The sequence below is a fragment of the Astatotilapia calliptera genome, chromosome 15, assembly GCF_964374335.1.
Source record: "Astatotilapia calliptera chromosome 15, fAstCal68.1, whole genome shotgun sequence".
NCBI classification, from domain to species: domain Eukaryota; kingdom Metazoa; phylum Chordata; class Actinopteri; order Cichliformes; family Cichlidae; genus Astatotilapia; species Astatotilapia calliptera.
Genome location: NC_137436.1, coordinates 8,828,515 through 8,835,459, shown reverse-complemented (window position 1 = coordinate 8,835,459; position 6,945 = coordinate 8,828,515). Strand labels below are relative to the sequence as shown.

Sequence of the window (6,945 nt, the reverse complement as noted above, 5' to 3'; positions counted from 1 at the left end):
CCATCCAGCTGCAGCAGGTCGATGTGCCTCTCACCCACCGCACACTGCACAGCGCCCTAAGACACGCCAAACAATCAGGAAGATGAATCACGTTGATAAGCTGAGTGCATTGCCTCATGGGACGAGCGTTTCAAGGCAGATTGCTTATCTACGGGGAATCTGCCAGCCGCACGCAGGGCTACTGCGGTCTTTATTCAGACAAGAGGAAAGAAGTCATCAAATATTTGGGTTCTTGTTACTGTAAAGCAGGGGACGGGTGGCAAATCTTTCAATTACTAGGAATAAAGAAGTAAAATAACACTTACTCACGTACCCTCTCGAAACTTAATCGTGCGTTTAATTCTTTTTCATAACTCTGCCAACTAAATTAGCGCTCTTAACCTTTTAGTGTCCAGTTTTCTGTGAGTCTGAGCAGACGGATGCGACGTTTTAGATATTAGATATGGAGTTGCCATGACAGCTGTCTATTTGTGGCCGACATTTCTATGGCATTTATCTTCATGAGAGCTCAGAAAAGTGGGTCTATTGTGGTTAGCACTCACTGTATTGACTGTATTCTTTTGTGAATGTTCCCTCAGCATGAAAGTCAATATAAATACAGATGTTTGATGGTAAAATTGAGGACTCTGTGATGAGGCAGACGTGTGCTGTTGTTTTTCTTTTTCAGCTTCTGCATCAAGCTTAACTTCTTTTCTCTATAGTGTAATAAAAATGTTTTTTTTATAGATGTAAAGATTAGTTTATTCAGACCAGTTCTATCTACTATTACAGCTTCAGTGTAAGACTGGAAGTCAGGATAGTTTTGCAGTGATTTGTAAACAATGTACTAAACCTCCTTTGGCAATATTTCTTAAATGAAAGAAGCAGGAGTGGGTCACAGATTTATTATGAGAGTCAAAAGACAGAGATTGACCAAAGATTATCCCAAGATCAATCTCGAGCCACTGCTCGAGTCCACTAAAATGGATCTCAAATAAAATAATAAAATCCAGAGTGACATTCCAGCACAAGCTTCACTTAGATTCACTTTTAAACATCTAAAAATAGCCGCTTGGCATCTTTCTTGGCCTTCAGACAACATTTCTGATGGCTAAAGATCCAAATGGGACAGGCAAAAAAAACAAAAAACAAAAAAAAAACCCCATCTGAAAACAGGAGACAATGAATAAAAGGAATTAGATCCCAAACAGTTGAATGTTTAATACTTGGTGATTTGGATTTTATTTAATCTATGGCAGTAGCTTCCTGCCTTTAAAAAATGTTACTGTCTCCTGTAGTGACTTTAACCCATCACAGGTGAAATGAAATCATGCTTTGTGACTTGTTTTATGTAACCAGTGCCAACTTGTGCAAACTAAGCCTGTTTTTGTGCGACTTGGGCCCCATCTACAGATCATGCCACCAAAAATGTTCACACTTCACTGTCATACTGTCCTTCCACTGGTGTAAATTCATTTTTCAGATGAGCAGTGTCAGTCAGAAAGGTGAAAATCAAACTGTGTTTTCATTAATCACTGTGGATTTCTGAAATGTGCAAGTATGAGTTTGACTTGCCATTTTCCAGGCAGTCAATCGTCATGGTTTAACAAGTAAATGAGACTCTTGTTAACCACAAAATATTTTTATATTTTTTAAAAATTACTTTCAAATTAGTTGTTTAAAATTGCAATTCTGACTAGACTTCACTAATGTTGGACTTAATATATTAAGTGCTCTAAACTGTTTTTATCTTCTTGCTTAAACTTGAAAAATTCACTATGAGTGCATTGTACACATTTCCAATGTAAATTAGAATTTACAGTATACTGTGAATGATTACATTATGAGGTGAAGATCAGTTTTGGCAACTCAGTTGGTGGAATGTATGTGCTGTACAATGAAACCGTACTTTGTAGTGATGATTCTTTTGCTTATAGGTTACAATGAAGATGAAAAAAACCCCTACAAAATCAGACCCAGGCAACCATTTTAATACTATTTGAGCTTTAATAACTAACTTCACAGTTCATTTGTCTTGTTGATCGTCATTCACACTGACTGCTTCTTAGTGTATATTTTCAAACTCATTATGAACTGTTGACTGTTTTCTGTCTACTCTCCGAACTTGTGGTAAACTCACTGAGATTCATTCCTTATACTCTGAAGAAAGAAAAAAATGGCTTTTACAAACCTCTGGCAGTATTTTTGTACCTTCACGTAACCAAAACATCTTTTTATGCAGGTGGTGTCTTAAAAGGCTCATTTTAATAAATGCATGAAATGCAGAGAACCTTTTAAAGGTAGAAGGTCACTTCACACCTTGGCTCCCTTTTGAAACCTATTTATCTCTCTCTCCTCCTCTTTACTTTGAATTCTTCTCTGTGCTATTAGGTCTACATTTAGTTGAATAAAACTTTCAGGAAGCATCTCTTTAGCATCCCGGGGTTTAAAGTCCCTAAAGGAAAGCATCACTTGACACGAGGAAGACTTAAAGTGTTAATTGCTTGGTGTTCAGTGGCCAGTAAAAGGACTTTATGAGTAATGAGATATCAGGGACTTAACAAATGACAGCAGACATAGACTCTTTATTGCTCCGCCAGGTTATTTTCAGATACTTGAAGTGTAATATTAAAAATATTGCTATGCATTAAAAGTTTTTTGGCTTGGGTATGAAGCAGTTCTAAAGTTAATGGTTATTTTGTAAAAGGACATTATAAAACACTCTATGTAGCTGTGGTAGTAAATTGCTGAATGCTATTAATAATACTTAATAGGAACACAACCCATAAATATTGCATGCAATTTCCGTCTTGTTGTTTTTTTCTTCACATTATTAGAGTATGTTCTTTGGGACGCCAGTCAAAACCAATTACACTGCTAAAATAAAATAAAACAAAATAAAATAAAATAAAATAAAATAAAATAAAATAAAGGAACACTATAATCAGAGTATAGCATGTCTGTTAAACCTATGGGTTGATCAGTTTCAGCTGTTTTAGTGTTTATGAAATGAACACCAGGACTAGAGTGGCAACAATGAGACAACCTCCAAAACACGAATGGTTTTACAGGTGGAGGCTGCTGACATTTTTTCCCTCTGCATCTTTTCTGTTTTGTCTTTAGTTTTGCGTTTGGCTAGTGTCAGTGTGCCTAGTGGTAGCAGGAGCCGATACCTGAACCCTACAGAGGTTGCACAGGTAGTTCAACTCCTCCAGGATGGCACATCAGTTTCTGTAGGAAAGCTGCACGGGGCAGTGGAAGGTCCTTAACCAATCAAGAGGACTGGTACCTGCTTCTTTGTGCAAGGAGGAACAGGATGAGTCCTGCCAGAGTTCTACAGAATGGCTTCCAGCAGGCCACAGATTTGAATGTCTCAGACAAAACAATCAGAAACAGACTTCATAATGATGGCCTGAGGACCCAAAAACCTCTTGTGGGCCTTGTAGGGACTGTGGAGCCCAATTGGCCCTAGAATACCAGACTTGGCAGGTCCTCCACCGGCACCCTATGCTTTTCACAGATGACATGATGACAGCAGGTTCACCCTGAGCACATGTGACAGACATGAAAGGGTCTGGAAGAAGATGTGGAGATGTCTGCAACATCATTTAACATGACCTTTTTGGTAGTGGGTCAGTGATGGTGTGGGTAGGCATGTCCATGGAAATTCTGACCTCCACGGGCGATGGCACCTCAACTGCCATTAGGTTGGGGAAATCCTTGGGCTGACTCATTGTCAGACCCTACACTAGTGCAGTGGGTCCTGGGTTCCTCCTGGTGAGTGACAATACCTGGCATCATGTGACGAGATTATGCAGGCAGTTCCTGGAGGATGAAGGAACTGATACCACTGATTGGAACCAATGATCACCTGACCTAAGTCTAATAGAAGGACATTATGTTTCAGTCCATCCAACACTTTCTAAGTGTTTCTTTATTTCATTTTATTTTATTTTTTGAGCTGTCTATATACACTCAACAAAAATATAAACGCAACACCTTTGTTACTGCTCCCATTCCCCATGGGATGGACGTAGAGACCTAAAATTCATTCCAGATACACAATATAACCATCCCTCCCAAACAGTGGTCACAAATCAGTCCAAATGTGTGGTAGTGGGCACATCTGCTATATTGAGATAATCCATCCCACCTCACAGGTGTGCCACATCAGGATGCTGATCTGACATCATGAGTAGTGCACAGGTGTACCTCAGACTGCCCACAACAAAAGGCCACCCTGGAATGTGCAGTTTTGTCTCACAGCAAAATGCCACAGATGCCACAAGCAATGAGGGAGCGTGCAATTGGCATGCTGACAGCAGGAATGTCAACCAGATCTGTCGCCCGTGCATTGAATGTTCATTTCTCAACCATAAGCCGTCTCCACAGGCGTTTCAGAGAATATGGCAGCACATCCAACCGGCCTCACAACCGCAGACCTCGTGTAACCACACCAGCCCAGGACCTCCACATCCAGCAGGTTCACCTCCAAGATCGTCTGAGACCAGCCACCCAGACAGCTGCTGGAACAATTGGTTTGCACAACCAAACAATTTCTGCACAAACTGTCAGAAACCGTCTCAGGGACGCTCAACTGCATGCCCGTCGTCCTCATCTGGGTCTTGACCTGACTCCAGCTCGTCTTCGTAACAGACTTGTGTGGGCAAATGCTCACATTCGATGGCGTCTGGCACGTTGGAGAGGTGTGCGCTTCACGGATGAATCATTGTTCACATTGTTCAGGGCAGATGGCAGCTGAGAATGTCCCAGTTCTTGCATGGCCAGCATACTCACCGGACATGTCACCCATTGAGCATGTTCGGGATGTGCTTGACTGGCGTATACGACAGCATGTACCAGTTCCCACGACTATCCAACAACCTCGCACAGCCATTGAAGTGGAGTGGACCAACATTCCACAGGCCACAATTGACAATCTGATAGACTCCATGCGACGATGTGTTGCACTGCATGAGGCAAATGGTGGTCACACCAGATACTGACCGGTTCTGGGTCCCCAGACCCCCAATAGCGCAAAAAACTGCACATTCCAGGGTGGCCTTTTGTTGTGGGCAGTCTGAGGTACACCTGTGCACTACTCATGATGTCAGATCAGCATCCTGATGTGGCACACCTGTGAGGTGGGATGGATTATCTCAATATAGCAGATGTGCCCACTACCACACATTTGGACTGATTTGTGACCACTGTTTGGGAGGGATGGTTATATTGTGCATCTGGAATGAATTTTAGGTCTCTACGTCCATCCCATGGGGAATGGGAGCAGTAACAAAGGTGTTGCGTTTATATTTTTGTTGAGTGTACATAAATAAAAACCATGCAATCCTTAAAGAGAACAGATATGGTGACAGCAGGGGTTTAAAGATGAACACTGGCATTGCACTGTATTTTGAATAAATTAAGATGCCATGCATCACATTACATACTGTAAGTTGACAGCAATGTGAGTGTTTTACGTTCCAGTAAAATGTGTATGTGCTTATTAGGAGTTAATTATTCTATCGATGCTCCCAGTCATACCTTCCGAGGTGATCGGTCTCTAGAATAATGCTCCTGTACAGGCAGAAAGTCTGCGAGAACATTCAGTGGCTACATTTCAGGCCAACATTATCCAACATGATCCTTTACTACTTTTTATTGCACCAGTGCACATATAGTTACATTTCCCTGTAGTTACTGGTGCCCTTGAACACGTCCACAGCGCAGTTACCAAATACGTCTGTACATTTGTGTGGGTGGGGTTATATTTTTGCGTCATGGTTTTACTGTTTCCTACAGTAAATTAATTGACACAGACTCATATATCAGGAAAAATAATAAATCTAGCAGATGGTTTCCTAAATCCGTCCCAGTCAATCCAAAGAAAGGAAGCAGACAGTCATAAATTTTACCCCCTGTGTGCCCATTTCTTTTGTTTTTGGCTTCATCAAAGAAAATTCCATTAACAGCAGTGGTCTGTGCATAAGCCTTTATTTGAGTCAGCTTGTTGTATAGATCTTTAAAGCACAAGCTGCTCTCTTTTCTTCTCCCAACCCCTTTATAAAAATGTTTTTTGGTGCCCGATACTAGCTTCCAATTTAGACAGAAAAGGTGGATTTTTCTTCTCCAGATCATTGAAAATATGAATAGAGTCCTTCTCAAGGACACTGACATCAGCAATAACAGTCGTATATGCCACATGGTTTTACTGTGCATGAAAGCAATCTCACTCACTCAGACACTCTGAAAAATGTGACACTTTTAAAAACTATACTGGCCAAATGGACTTTCAGCAGAGTTCATCAGAGCTGTTACATAATATATCGATTGTCTAGGTCATGAACAGTGCAGAAGACTGCTCGAGTGACTGAAATGTAATGGAAATAATGTGCATTTATGAGTGGAAGACTTAGATCACTTGCCTAGAAGTCATTTATGTCGATGTTGCAATACATAGAGTTTCCTGTACCTTTGCAGTTTCACAGTTGCCACTGCTATGGTTCTTACTTTAGCATACAACCTTATCATTGTTTTTAAAAACATTTTTTCTATGAAAATAATATAAAATTGGATTCTAAGAAGACAATTCTTTTATGATAATAATACTTTATCAATAAAGTCAATACAAGGGATTCTTGTGTGGGTGCAGTTCAAGAAGCGATGCATCACTGTTTCATTTACACAGGCAAGTCATCCAGTTTCAGCTTATATTAATAAGCTAGTTATATTTATACATTTAGTTATATTTATATTTAGAACACTGTCACGAGATAACAGCTGTGAATTATATTAACTGACACCACTCTTGGTAAGTAGGTGCTTTCTTGGTAAACACCACAAACATTTCCTGTATCTTCTTTTGAAAAGTACAGCTCCAAAAAAAGATACAGGATATAGAAGCTATTTGTGATAATAGTTTCTGACAGTTTGTCTCGTTTCTGATGAAACAGGAATCATTTAGAA

General features: G+C 40.3%; 1 protein-coding gene across 1 annotated transcript in view; it reads left to right on the top strand.

Moving 5' to 3' along the window:
* LOC113037539 (low density lipoprotein receptor adapter protein 1) overlaps positions 1-6,945 on the top strand; it is a 107,166-nt gene that overhangs the window by 79,685 nt on the left and 20,536 nt on the right. The gene's annotated exons all lie outside the window — the stretch shown is intronic.